The 14,973-nt window shown below is 44.3% G+C and overlaps 1 long non-coding RNA gene across 4 annotated transcripts; it reads left to right on the forward strand.

The window, feature by feature from the left end:
- The first annotated feature begins 184 nt into the window (after window positions 1–184).
- Window positions 185–14,309, forward strand: LOC135396427 (uncharacterized). 4 transcript variants are annotated; one of them, XR_010423380.1, is made up of 4 exons: window positions 185–350; window positions 5,007–5,160; window positions 6,207–6,304; window positions 10,168–14,309. It is a non-coding gene; the product is annotated as an uncharacterized LOC135396427 (long non-coding RNA). The 4 variants fall into 4 exon arrangements; XR_010423382.1 differs by lacking the exon at window positions 5,007–5,160 and having other exon boundaries at window positions 194–350; window positions 10,168–13,985; window positions 14,229–14,309; XR_010423379.1 differs by lacking the exon at window positions 5,007–5,160 and having other exon boundaries at window positions 195–350.
- Window positions 14,310–14,973: the final 664 nt, after the last annotated feature.

Here is a 14,973-nt window from a genome sequence, read left to right on the forward strand (position 1 = left end):
CCAAGTGAGAACTGGCCATGAAAGATGGAAATAATGGCTTCAAACGCATGCAAGGCGTCCCACACAGCAGCCAACGACCACCAACGAGAAAACGAGAAGCAGGAGCTACATTTTTGCGTACGCGCGCGCGACTTCCGGTGTACTGGGTTATTCTCGTTCACATGCCTCGTTCCCAGACTCGGAAATCACACATATTCAAGATAGGAGAAGCTTTAGTTTGACCCTGGGAGCGAGGCTATGTGCCGATTGCGTTGGCATATAGTGAATCACTGGCTATTCTGTCCCCGTGCCGTTTGAGAAGCATCGCTTGTTGTTGAAGTCAAGTGAGCCCAGTTTTAATATTAAACAGGGTAAGTGTGTCACTTGTTCTTACCTTGTTCATCTCGTCAAGTAAGCTTCCTAAGCTTCTGGGGCAGGATTTCTGCCTATTCAGAGCAGTAGTTATTTCGCAGTGACCGATCGAAGTAGCCGTGGGTCGGCGACCAGTCTGCTCGTCTGTGCTCCAATCTTTCACATATTTATTTCTCGAATAAGGTCGATTAATTGCATTTCTTCTGTTCATCGGGTTCAAATGAACATCTGGGGAGGGATTGGTACCATTCCGAGCAGTAGTTATTTCACAGTGATCGATCGAAGTAGCCGTGGCTCGTCGACCAGTCTGCTCGTCTGTGCTCCAATCTTTCACATATTTATTTCTCGAATAAGGTCGATTAATTGCATTTCTTCTGTTCATCGGGTCCAAATGAACATCTGGGGAGGGATTGGTACCATTCCGAGCAGTAGTTATTTCACAGTGATCGATCGAAGTAGCCGTGGCTCGTCGACCAGTCTGCTCGTCTGTGCTCCAATCTTTCGCATATTTATTTCTCGAATAAGGTCGATTAATTGCATTCACTCTGTTCATCGGGTCCAAATGAACATCTGGGGAGGGATTGGTACCATTCCGAGCAGTAGTTATTTCACAGTGATCGATCGAAGTAGCCGTGGCTCGTCGACCAGTCTGCTCGTCTGTGCTCCAATCTTTCACATATTTATTTCTCGAATAAGGTCGATTAATTGCATTTCTTCTGTTCATCGGGTCCAAATGAACATCTGGGGAGGGATTGGTACCATTCCGAGCAGTAGTTATTTCACAGTGATCGATCGAAGTAGCCGTGGCTCGTCGACCAGTCTGCTCGTCTGTGCTCCAATCTTTCGCATATTTATTTCTCGAATAAGGTCGATTAATTGCATTCACTCTGTTCATCGGGTCCAAATGAACATCTGGGGAGGGATTGGTACCATTCCGAGCAGTAGTTATTTCACAGTGATCGATCGAAGTAGCCGTGGCTCGTCGACCAGTCTGCTCGTCTGTGCTCCAATCTTTCACATATTTATTTCTCGAATAAGGTCGATTATTTGCATTTATTCTGTTCATCGTGCCCAGATGAACATCTGGGGAGGGATTGGTACCATTCCGAGCAGTAGTTATTTCACAGTGATCGATCGAAGTAGCCGTGGCTCGTCGACCAGTCTGCTCGTCTGTGCTCCAATCTTTCGCATATTTATTTCTCGAATAAGGTCGATTAATTGCATTCACTCTGTTCATCGGGTCCAAATGAACATCTGGGGAGGGATTGGTACCATTCCGAGCAGTAGTTATTTCACAGTGATCGATCGAAGTAGCCGTGGCTCGTCGACCAGTCTGCTCGTCTGTGCTCCAATCTTTCACATATTTATTTCTCGAATAAGGTCGATTAATTGCATTTCTTCTGTTCATCGGGTCCAAATGAACATCTGGGGAGGGATTGGTACCATTCCGAGCAGTAGTTATTTCACAGTGATCGATCGAAGTAGCCGTGGCTCGTCGACCAGTCTGCTCGTCTGTGCTCCAATCTTTCGCATATTTATTTCTCGAATAAGGTCGATTAATTGCATTCACTCTGTTCATCGGGTCCAAATGAACATCTGGGGAGGGATTGGTACCATTCCGAGCAGTAGTTATTTCACAGTGATCGATCGAAGTAGCCGTGGCTCGTCGACCAGTCTGCTCGTCTGTGCTCCAATCTTTCGCATATTTATTTCTCGAATAAGGTCGATTAATTGCATTCATTCTGTTCATCGGGTCCAAATGAACATCTGGGGAGGGTTTCGTACCATTCCGAGCAGTAGTTATTTCACAGTGATCGATCGAAGTAGCCGTGGCTCGTCGACCAGTCTGCTCGTCTGTGCTCCAATCTTTCACATATTTATTTCTCGAATAAGGTCGATTAATTGCATTCATTCTGTTCATCGGGTCCAAATGAACATCTGGGGAGGGATTGGTACCATTCCGAGCAGTAGTTATTTCACAGTGATCGATCGAAGTAGCCGTGGCTCGTCGACCAGTCTGCTCGTCTGTGCTCCAATCTTTCGCATATTTATTTCTCGAATAAGGTCGATTAATTGCATTCATTCTGTTCATCAGGCCAAGATGAAAATCTGGGGAGGGATTCGTACCATTCCGAGCAGTATAGTTATTTTGTCGGGGGGTTCACCATATTTATGTGTTGTATTTATCTTATGTTCTTTGCACCTACAAGTCATGCGGGTGGGTGTCCTTTCATGGCATCCCATATCATAAACACAACTATCATCTGCATAGTTTCAGGAACACTCCCTGCTTTTTAGCCGGTGCGTATGTTCCATTCTTTGGCCGACTTAAACTTTTACTCCGAATAAAAGCAATTATAAGAACATGTACTTCCTTTACAACAACCCAAAAACAAAGCTGCTATATTTAAAAAGCGATTTATTTGGGATCGCTCATTGCTTGTATTCTAAACATATGCATGACACACCTTACATTTATACTAAATGCTTTCTTCACACAGTGTGGGCATAGAACAACTAAGCTAAATGTACTGTGTTTTGTTGTGGTTGGTATGGCAGAGCTTGAAAACAAAGCCCACATAATTTAGGCTTCCTCTTCCTATTTGCATCTTACACAATCTTTGAAGCTACATGAAGTTGTCACTACGCTTACATTTGCTGGAATATACAGCCTTGTTATTCTAACTTTCATCTTCCACAGGTGAAATCGCATCATAACTTATTTGCACATGTTGTCCGAGGATCGTCAGAGGTGTAGACAGTGCTTTTTGTGTTTGTCGTGGAACGTTGTGCTTCCTCGCATCTTGTCTTTCAATGGGGGTGCATGACACCCTTTGTTTCTCCACCTTGCAACCTTTGTGTCATTTAAGGCTCCAGACACCACGTCTGCACTTAAGAGCACAGAGCCCCTGCTGGTATGAGGAGAATTCTGCAGGAAGCTCTCTTTATATTTATGCAACACAACACTTGCACTTAAATGCTTGGTTTCCTGGGTCTCTCATGGGCTTCCCCTAACACGACCACACAGTTCAGCTCCCGGTTTTGAGCATTCGTGGTAAGACACAGTGTAAACACGCTGTCTTCCCTTCATTTAAAGTCTTTTCGTCTGTCTGACCCTTTCATGCCGTCACCACTCATCATAAATTACGTCAGCCCAGATGATGTTGCGTCACAGGTACCTTTTGTTCAGCTGTGTAGGTTTTACAGACCTTGAAGCCAATTTGTTTTCTACATTCGTTTTCATTGATTCACTCATTCAATGCAAGATTTTATAGCTGTGTATTTCCATTCATCCAGCATCCAGTCTTGTTCTGTACTTGAGGATCTCTCCCACTCGACTTTGTCCCGCCACAAAAATAATGTAAGTTAGCCTCATTCATACACAACTTCTGGGCTATCGTCGCTGCAGTTGCCCTTCTTTCACTTTCACTGGCTGCAGGAGGCTAATCCTGGCAGGGGCCACTCTTTCACACAGACACACACGCAGAAAAAGGCAAAAGTGAATGATGTGCTGGCTTGTGTGCATCTCAGTGTTGACGGTGGCCCTTCTTTCTCAAGGAATCCAAGAGCATTAGCCTCTGCGGCTGCTGGCCACCACAGACGCTGCTCTGTCGTGTGGTAATGGAGGCTTCACTGGAGCTTAGCTGTCATTCACAATCTGCTGATTCTGGGAAGCTGTACATGATGGCTTGTTCTGGGGCTCTACGCCACACTAGGGGCCACTGTTTCTGTCTTGCAGGCTTGCACCATTCATTCCGACTAAAAGGTAGCAAAAGGTAAATCATGCACACTTAGTAGGGTGCCCAAGCCAATGTACTTGAACTTTGATTGCAAACACTTGGTTTCCATTTCTGCTCTGTGACAGCACATTCCCAGCCTTTTCATTTTGGTGAAAATCTTCCACAGTAATGGCGTGCCCCACTGTACCAAGGAAAATTCAGGATGTGCAATCTTGTAACTGCATGGGCTTGAAGGCTGTCATAACTTCTCTGTCTTGTTCTGTTTCAATATAGCCTCTTGCGGCCATTTCTATGCAGGCCTTGAGAGATCTCTTTTACGTGCCTCACATAGTATTCACTTTGTAGAGTTCCACTGTCTTCACGATGTAGTCACGATGAGAAATTTTGAGCTTCACCATTTTCTGTCACTCAAAGTAATTTTTGTCGTGCAAGTACTGTAACTTTTTTTAAAGCTTTGTCATAGCAACAACATCACAGCTTTGCCCAACAAGGACACAGGTGTAACATACAACATCTAATGTCACCAAAATGCTGACTACCATTATAGCAGCATACCGCGTTTCAGGCATGGATGATACAAATGGATTACACAGTATCCTGGCAACAAAGAAAAACATTTACAGTCCTCAATTTTTGTGCATAATTTTTTTCTTCTTTTTCTCAATACCCGAGCTATTCCCCCAAGGTGTACAGTGAAACCACTCCATTTGGCAGGACTACAGCAATGGCCAAGTATTTGCATCTCACATCTTTTATGGAACATCAGTCCTGAACTGTTTGTACTCGAGAGGTTTTACCACACTGTACTTTTTTTTTTTCCACCCTTGTATTATGTTAGAGAAATACAATAAAACATATACCGTAATTTCATGTCTATAAGCTGTACTGCATTTAACCCACAGGACCTGTTTCCAGGAACATTTTGAAAATTTTCTGGCAGAGAAGCTGCATTCGCAGATAAGCCGCAGGCAATACGACATGGCTGATTCGTACAACAAAGGAAACCATAAAGAAGGTCGTAAATCCTGTGATCCATACTCTGGGTTTGGTATGGTGTACGACAAAGGAGGTCAGATGTAGTGTTCTACCAAATCAGACTGTGGCCTTGTTGCATGTTTTTCATGGATCGATGTGTTAGTGGCCTTCCAGAAGACATGAATCACTCTCACCACTTTCGTTAAAGCTGCTTGGGGGAAAGTACCAGGAGGGTCAGTCTACTCGAATGTGGACGCGCCCATTTCGCATTGTTCGTGCATTGACAGGGCGGTGTTGTGCCAGAGACGTCTCGTGCGGTGTCAGCCCTTTCGTTAACAACACGGTATGGGGAAAATACCAGGGGTAAATAGTTATGAGATAAGCCACACCGGTCGACAAGCCGCAGAGCGCCTGTGCGAAAAAAGAATCACGCCAAGCTGTGCTGATACGCATGAAATTACGGTACACAATAAATACACTACAAATACAACTAGCAGATACACAAGGAATGGTAGAGCGCCCGCCGTTCTTGTACTTTTTAAGTTCTTTTCTATGCTAAGTGCAAAATTTTATACAAATATTTACAAAAGTGTACCCAACATTGGGGTGAGCCATTTCTTTCATCCGTATATGACCTTCTGGCAGCAAGGGACACTTGGCAACTTCACAAAAAGGACATCAGTAAACTTTCATTGGAACCATGACTTGAAAACTCGAGACAAGGTAGGGACAAAAACAGAGCTGAGCTTGAGACAGTGTTTGTGTTTGTCTTTTATCGTCCCTACCTAGTCTCGGGTTTTCAAGTCATGGATCGTCACTACCAGCTCGCTTGCTCCTAACTTTCCTTTCGTTTTCATTGGAACTTATTTGCAACTATGACAAATGTCTGAAGCTTGCATGCTAATGTGTCAGGTCACCTTATGAAATGACATGAATCTGTGGAATTACAAAGTTAAGAACAGGCTTATACAGAACAACATAGACTACAACAATGACAACACAACAACAACATCTAACACAATCCAAAATCTAATTCTACAGGCTTGCTTTTCAGTCTTAGCCTAATTTGTTTTACACCATATGAGTAAACATGGTGAGTAGGAAATATTCTCCCACTAACAGTTCTCTAACTTCTTGCAGGTCCTCTTTGCCACCCATGGGCAGTCATTATCTCCGTGCAGCCCACCTTTACAATTGACCAGTGCTGGGTGCTTCTTCGACTCTGCCAGCTCCTAACAGTAAGCATTCACTCTTCGCAGTGACTTTCCGGCTTAGTGGAAGCTATCCTGGACGGGTGATACCATGCACCCTCCACCAGGCACACAACGCCAATTTCCATAGCTGAAGGTTGCCTACACACATGCCTTGCTGATGCAACTTGCAGCTGTTTGATCTCGTTGCGTGCACAGTCTGAGTGAACCATCTTATTAAGGACCAGTATCACAATGTTGCTATAGCTCGTGACCTGCTTATTGCACGCTACCAGTTGCATAAGCTCACAAAAGAAAACGTTTTGGGGTGACCTCAACGTGAATATGGTGCAGTGAACGTGAACAGTGCACACCGACAACTATATTAAATATCATTATCAATCTGCAGTTAGTCAGAAGTCACCAGTCACAAAGAAAGTGCTCAAATAGGATAACCTGTTCTACAACTTACTGGCCTATGGATTACATTTTTTTTTTCATGTTCTTTTTTTTTTACATTCCTAGGCTGTTCCTGTTGGTCCTGAAAGTAGGAGTAATATGTTGCAAATCTTTGAGGGCATTTTCTTCCGTACATTGACAATTGCCTTAAAGTGGGTAACCTATTTATTTTGCACTACAGTTAGGGTTGTCAATCCTGGGCTATTTTTACAATCCTGGGATTTTGGGATTGTGATAGGTTTAGGTGGTGTTTCCAAATATATTCCTGCATGGATCAAAATTATCTTACGCGCATCCAACACGTGCCCGCAGGTTAAAATCTGCACCCGACACGCAACCCACGTCCCCTTACAAATTGAGACCAGCATCCTCCCGCATATTTTTTCCAAAAGCTCACCTGACCTGAAACACGATGAACGCTGACGAACTCACAAACTCCCTGGTCTGTGCCTGGTGACTAGATGTGTCTGTGTGCATGGTTTCTTGTATGACATCAGCGCTGGGGGCAAAAAAAGTGCAAATGGAAGTTGGTTTGTGACTTGAGGCATGATGATACGAAACACGACATAGACAAAGAAGGACACACAGTCGCTGTTGCTTCCTAACGTTGTGAGCATTTGTTACGCCCTTGTCAACGACATTTCACATCATATTTCGAGTGACTGCAGTACATACACATGAGAAGTTGAGCGAATTGGTGTTCTTTCTAAAAGTGTGTTGGTAAAATATGTCTACCGCACCCGACCTTCTACCCGCACGACTCCGAAAACCTGGACCGGTCACCTGCGGGCCATGCAGGACCCCACTTCCAAATCCATTTAACTCATGTGCCTAAATCCCTATATCAGCGTGTTGTGCACAGTTCATGTGTGCTTTATCAGTTTTACCTTTTCCTAAAGGAAAATTTGCATTCAAAATTTGCAATGTAACCCGATTGGTAAAATAGTGATGGCAAAATTCTTACATTTTGTATATTTATTTATTTATTTATTTTTCTCCTATGATAATGCGACTCCTTTTTTATTCATCACCATTTCACTGTTGCCATTGAAAAAAGGTGAGGCCTGCTACACTTAAAGTAACAGGAAATATTAACTTTATTTAATTAAATTACTAACTTTAACTAAATATTTCCTCAAATGGTGGAATGGTCCACTTGAATGAAGAGCAGCAGCAACAACAACAAAAAAAAAAAAAGAACGAATGGAAAGGAACGAAGCACTAAACAGTTTACAACGCCGTCGCTGCGTGCTTATCACATTGTACAATGATTAAAACCCAACGTGAGAAAGCACGGAGCGTTTACGGTGGTGTCCCCCAGTTCGGAGCAAACTTTGTGCAAATACTGGCTGCTGAACTGAAGATCCGTCCAGCATCTGCACTAGAAGAAACGACAGTCAGCAAATGTCTGTACGCACGTGTAGGCAGCGGTCCTCTGTCAGGTCACCTCCAGTCAAGTGCCATTTCCTTACGAAGGAGTCTGTGCCTGACGTCCCACAGGTGTTTGATTTTCCTGTCATATTTGATCTCGCAAAATCCTGGGATTTTCCAGAAGGAATCCCAGGACTTTGGGACATCAAAAATTGGCCGGAATTCGGGATATCCTGATTGACAACCCTAACTACAATTTGCAACATGGCAGTGGCTTCCCCTAGCAGTTCAGGGAGGTGTGACTGGAGCAGTCCACATGCATGTATTTGGTACGCATGTGCTTGACACACTTTTTGCACTGGCATGTCATGTGAGGCAACTACATCAGTATACTGCTTTTATATAGGGCTTTGTAACTTCCAGACAGGAAAGACCCTACCCTCTGATGTTGCCCTATTTGTTCTTGATTAATATCCACAACCTTTTTACGTCTCCTTTCCACATTCTGGAACTTGCTATGTTAATTCAAACCGACGCCACAATTTGACCCAACATATTTGCTTAGCCCCACACCACTCCTTTTTATAACCTCATAAGTCTAGCTTTGCACCATAATTTTTGTTACGCATGAGTTTCTCAATGTTCTCAGTCATTTTTCAAATTCTTTCACCTTGCGAGTTGTAAAGGAACGAGAAACATGACCGAACTGTCTTCTAACTTCTTTCCATCTCCTTGACGCACAAACAAGCCCGCATTGCTTTCCTTGTAACCTTTACCATGTGCACAGAATGACACTTACTATAGTGCTACTAGTAATCATGATAAATAGATTAATATATAAAGACAGTCATGTCTCAATCATCCGGACACCTCGGGAGTCCTCCCTTTTCGTCTGGATAACAAATTTCTGGATAGTCAAACCAAGCAAACTTCCCGGGAAAACCGAAAATTTGGGAGACCTCTTCATAGCTCCAGAAAATTAAACCAAGAAAAGGTAGTTACTTCCAAAATTGCTACGAAGTGAGCTGCTTAAAAGTAGTAGGCATGCATGTGACAGAATTGTGGTCACAGCCACGGCACCTGCTGCGTCACCCTGCTGTTCAAAGAAGGGTAATGTCCTGCACACACGTTTTTGTCTTTTTGCAAATGTCTTTGGGATAGGCCAATAGACAGGTGGTTCTTTTGGACGTCCTGGACTTTGACGTTCACATGTGAACTTGTTGAGCCCGGTGCATATAGGGCACCTCTTTCACTTATCGCCTGCCATCTCTATTGCGTGTGTGTGGGGGGGGGAGGTCTGAAGGGAGTGACTCCTGAAGAAAGGAGAGTCAAACAGTACAGAATGCTCCGGTAGGATGTGACCCTTTTCCAGAACAATGCGGACACAGCAATACATGCCAGGGACCGAGGACATTAACTTTTCCAGATAAGTGAATCAGAATGACCTAGGCCCTGGAAGTTTAGTCCCCGTACTTGCTGTCCAGATACGGATAACGAATGCCAGATAAGCGAGACAAAATCCAATGGTAGCAGGTTCATTTCCTGTAATGTAGTCCGGATAACGAGTTTTTCGGATATCTGAACTCCGGATAAGTGAGACGTGACTGTAAATAGATAAGTTAGTTTGTGCAGTTGCACGTTCTGCACTCTTGTTTCTTGCTAAAACCTGCAGCTGTTGCTGTGCTTGGTGTTGTGTCTGGGTAACACTCAACACGATCCCACAATGGTTGGCAAGAACAGGAAATTACGAAATGTTTGGGAATCCAAGAATTTTACACAATTAGGGAGCAAGTAAGAGACCCCATGAGTCACTTTTGCTCCCTATCACATGCTAACATACTTATCAGGCGGACAGATTACTTTTTTGCGTGTGCTCTACCTCTACATGCGTAAGCAGGAATGCGGCAGTCTTGCTTATGGTGCCATGCAGAGCATGTTAAAAGCATTTTGTATTCTGCAGCATAGACTGCTCATTGCTTGATCTGCTTGCAGTCAAGAAGGAACAAAAAGTGCAATTTGGCTTATGTTGATTGCCTTGAGTATTCTATGTGGTGCTGCCATAACAAGTTTTCCACTTACAGGTTTTCTGTTCAACCAGATGACCCTGTACCGTCGAGAAGCCCATCTTCATCCCATCCGAGCATCTGTGACGGCTCTCGATGGCATCTTTGCACGCATCCCAGAGCACTCACTTGCTGAGCTTGTGGCGTCCATAACAACTTGCTTTGCTGCCATATTCTTGCCAGTGTTTTCGAAAAAGGACAGTGGACACTGGTGGAAAAAATCGCCTGTCTCTGCTTCTTGCAGGTGTTTCAAAATTGCTGCTCTCATATATGGTGCGCACATAGGATAGTGCTTGGTGTATTCTACCTTGCTCGACAAAGTAATGGATAATATGGCTAATTTTGACACAGTTTGACAAACAATCCACTGCACACAATGCCATTCTCCAGGAATTCCTGGAGATTCACCATGACTTTGGGGACCACCATGCTGTCTACCCTGATGGGACCAAAGTAAGCAATGGTGTGGCAGCTGTTGCCCTTGAAGGCGATTCTATTATAATGGCACACTTGAACACGAATGCCACAGTTTTTCACCATAGAGCTTTACGCGATTCTCCTGGCTCTGCAGCACATTCAACAAAATGACCTTCAAAACTTCGTTATTTACTCTGATTCGCTAAGCTCTGTGCGTGTGCTGCTTTCATGCTCTGACACCAAGAATCACCTCGTCAAGCAAGGATGGGCGCTTGCGACTCAACTTTGTTCCCTAGGCTTTTCAATCTGTCTCTGCTGAGTCCCCAACCACACTGGGATCCCAGGGAATGAACAAGCCGACCGTAAGGCTCGGCGAGCATTGGCACAAGAGGAGTCGCCTCTAGGACTACCCTACCAAGACATCCTGCCAGTGTTAAAGTTCAGCATTGCTCCGCTTTTAGCCTTTATCACCCAGTTCCTCATGTAAATCTCTCATCCTGGATCATCTCATCGCTCATACTTGTAGATAGCTTTTAACTGCCACACGCACTTGTTATCGTCATCCTCCTTTCTCTCTTATCCTGGACCATCTCATCGCTCATAACTGTAGATAGCTTTTAATTACTACACTCACTTGTTATCGTCCTCTCTCTCTCTCTCCCACATCATCTCTCTCCCATCATCATGCCCCACACACTCCCCATAGTTCTGGCACTCTTTGGCCTTTGCCGCCTTTGTGCCATTAAACACATAGCCTCTCTCTCAAATTTTTTATGCCCACATGATTTGTTATAATCACCTATGCATTATCTTGAATCCCACGAGTTCTCGTTCACGGAGAACAGTTGAATGGATTGTTTATGATCGCATTAAGACATCCCTTGCTGCTGTGCGCCATGCACTTAACACCATCTTCATCGTTCTTCAGTGACTCCAGCTTAGTCATCTGTTTGCCATCTGTGTTAAGCAGTCCCGGCCAAGGTAGTGTCTCCGAGGTCTATCACATATCCACCTTTTCATTTCAAGTACATGTTGCTGGGTGAGTGTCCTACAAGCTGAGAAGTGTTCTACGTCAGCACTCCAAAACACCACAGCTGCTCATGTCATGCTGGAGGTTAACGAACCATTTTGAGTTTCATACCGAGGCTAACGTGCCATTTTCTGTTTCTTCTGTATTTCACACAGAGAAAAACGATCACCGTGGTCCTTCACATTCTTTCTGGATTCTTTGAGTGGGTCGAAGCACATTATTTCTTACTTCGTTAGATCTACAGCAATGAGGGTCCAGCGTCTTGTTATGGGAGCTAACTGCATTCTTTCCACCTCTGGCTCTCTATTCTCTATATTGCCTTTCCATGACTGTCTGTCCTCAGTTTCTACACCAAGGATGTTGCCATATTCAGCATCTGTACTACCGCATGGCGTGTGCTTGGCTCTTCGCCAGTTAGATCTTCTGTTATATCTATTAGATCTATCTTCGTCACATCACCTCTCGTCATCTCTCTGCCTCCATCACTATAGCATACATCGGAATTGCCCTTCTGAACGGCAAAAGGATCACACAAGCTGGCTTTTAGCGACACTTGTGTCACTGCTGTCCGAACTGGTGACTACTACCTCACTATGATTAGGCTCAAATTTTTCTTCTTTTTTTCTGGGGGAGGGGGGGGGGGGAGTACTGTACTCGGCTCATTTCGTCATCACTTGTGCAGTGTTCTGTCATGCCATTAGTGATGTATTGACGTTCTGGACTTTCAGAATGTTCCCTGATCTTTACTGTGTTGTATTGTGCTATTGTAGTATTTCTGGAACACTGCACAGCAGGATTGCCATATTTCATTTGTGTTCTATCAGCGTCATCCACGCCTGTGTCAGTGATTACATGGAAGCAGGGATGGCGAGATAGGAGAGTCATCTTTGAAGGAAGGGAGCCCGCATCCTGGGCCTCTTCAGGGGCCCGTGGTACCCAGGGCCCAACTCTTGCTGCGCCCAACCATGTGCACCCAGCGCACGGACTTCCGTGTGCAAGTGATGCTGCATGTGATTAATGTGCAGTTACTTTCAAGGAAGAGTTCAACAAGAAAGTTTTTTTCAAGCTTGCTTCAGAAAATACTTCGTGTTTCATTCTGCTCCTGTAGTCTGGCAACATCAGTGTCGCCAGATATGCAACGATTCACTCAGCACTGGAGTCTTGTGTCATGTTTTAACACGGTTACATATTTTTCTCATACGCAATCACAGTGGTACTGCATGCAGGTATCACTTCGCATCTGCTTGCTGTGACCTTCTCTGTTCTCACAGCCGAAGCACTCTTTATCTGCGTTTCTCTTCAGCGTTTCTGCTTCACTCTTCAGCTGCGTTTCAAGCACCCACTGACAATGCTCTCAAAGATGTGGTGACACATTTTTCTTATGTCACATGCACCTTGTCTTTGTCTTTGTCCTTACTAGCCTGAAGCCACCTGCTAGTGCAAACCAGCACACAATGATTCCACCACTCTCTTCTTCGCTATTCAACCACTGTTGCACTATTTGAGGACTCCACTGACCTCCCAGGGAGAGGTACTTGAGAAAATCAGTTAAGAGATCGTAAAGCAGGACTGAGTCCGTGTCACTGAGGGCAACAAACATTGCCCGTTGCTTGTCTCGTTTGTAATATGGGATGAAAAGCGTGTTCCTGTCGTCCACGGACTTGGTGACGAGCAGTTCTTCTGCGAGTAAATGTGCCACATTATCACCTCTGAACAGAGGCATCAAGTAGGCGTAAGTACTTGCAACCTTGTCAAACCTTACGCTGAGCTACATTAAAAATGCCTCAGTTATTGTGTCGAAGAGGTGGCCCTTCTGAAATAACTGGTCAGACGCACATAGCTCGGCTTCTTTAGACCTGTCGATTGTAGTGTCGAGGGACCTGAGATCAACGAGCCTTATAAATATGTTTGAGGGCTTTCCAAATGCAAGTACAACATCACTACCTCCCCTTGCATATGTAAGGCAGATAGGTAAGGGAAGGGCAGGCTCGCAGCTTTCGGGCTTCGCCACCCTGGATTTCCTGTTTCTCTGATTGTCAGGCATCCCCATTGCTAGCGTGTGGGTGGGGACGGATGTTTTGTTTCTTCTGTCAGGAAGTGAACCTCTTTTTCGCTTGACGAGGGCATGCCAATTTCTATTGCTTTTTGCAGTTCTTTTTGCTCTTCCATTGCTTGATCTATGCTGTGCTTTCCTCTTCCTTTGCTTTGATGGGCTTTTCTGTAACTGAATTGCTTTTCCATTTCTTTTTTTGCAGCACAGAGCAAGCGGCACTTCATTTCGGGTACACCTTGTGGGGTGCCCTCCGTTATCAGAATCTGACACACTGCTAGTAGTGTTGGCCAGGGCAATATTGTGCCCTAATGTCTCAGGTACAACTTTGATGTCCAGGTAACACACTAGTTTCTTGAGTTTGTCCATTGATGAAGTCATTTTTCCTGAAGCATTCACAGAGCGGAATAGCTTCCCATTCAGTTGCTGAACCTCAACTGTCCCCTCTATCTTTCACAATTTCATACGAGTTGTCGCTATTTCCTTTTTCTGCATAATCACCTAGGCCACTTAGTCCACAAGCTCTGTATTTACGTCTGTCTGTACTCCCACTCAGCTTTTTTGTACTTTATCTCCCTGCAGATGGCTTGCTCCTGCCATATGTAACTTGTTCCAAGGGGATTTTTGAAATCAATAAACTGAATTGAATTTAATTTTGTGCAACTTAGACTGGACATTTTCACAAATGACATTGTTTATGTCTGGTGCTGCTGGGTTCCACATATCTGGACCCCCATTGTGCGAACATTTCAACTTGACATGGTAAGTGCCGAATGAGGGAGCTTGCCAAAAGAAGACAGTGTACCCTCACAACATTTCTTCCTGTACGACTGGCGGTCTGTCTTCTTCATCGCTTTATTCCAAGAAACAATTTTATTTTTGGTAAGGTGCCCACAACAGCCCTCGTGTCTTTGTGGTGGTGCACTGATATATGTGAAGAGCAGGACAAGGCAGCCAGGGGAGAAACCATGTACAAACTAGGCGAATTACGTATTAGGTAAGGCTGAACAAATAGTACTGTGGTGTGAGCTGTACGGGGCATGTAGTACATCAGAGTCAGATTCAGATAGATTATTCAACGATAAGAGTAAACAGCACAATAGGCTTGGTTTATATTTATTTATTTAATAATACTACTAGCACCCTGGGGTGCTGTCGTAGGAGTGGAACAAACGGAGCGTACAAGAGAAACTCTCACAACAAAGCATACAGAATTACAACGTATGGATTAATAAGCCAAAGTGTATTACACTGGGACTCATGCAATATCACCAAAATAATTCTTACAGGGAACATGAAAAAACACACAAACAAAACTGACAGGATA

Source organism: Ornithodoros turicata, chromosome 6 (assembly GCF_037126465.1).
Source record: "Ornithodoros turicata isolate Travis chromosome 6, ASM3712646v1, whole genome shotgun sequence".
NCBI classification, from domain to species: Eukaryota; Metazoa; Arthropoda; class Arachnida; order Ixodida; family Argasidae; genus Ornithodoros; species Ornithodoros turicata.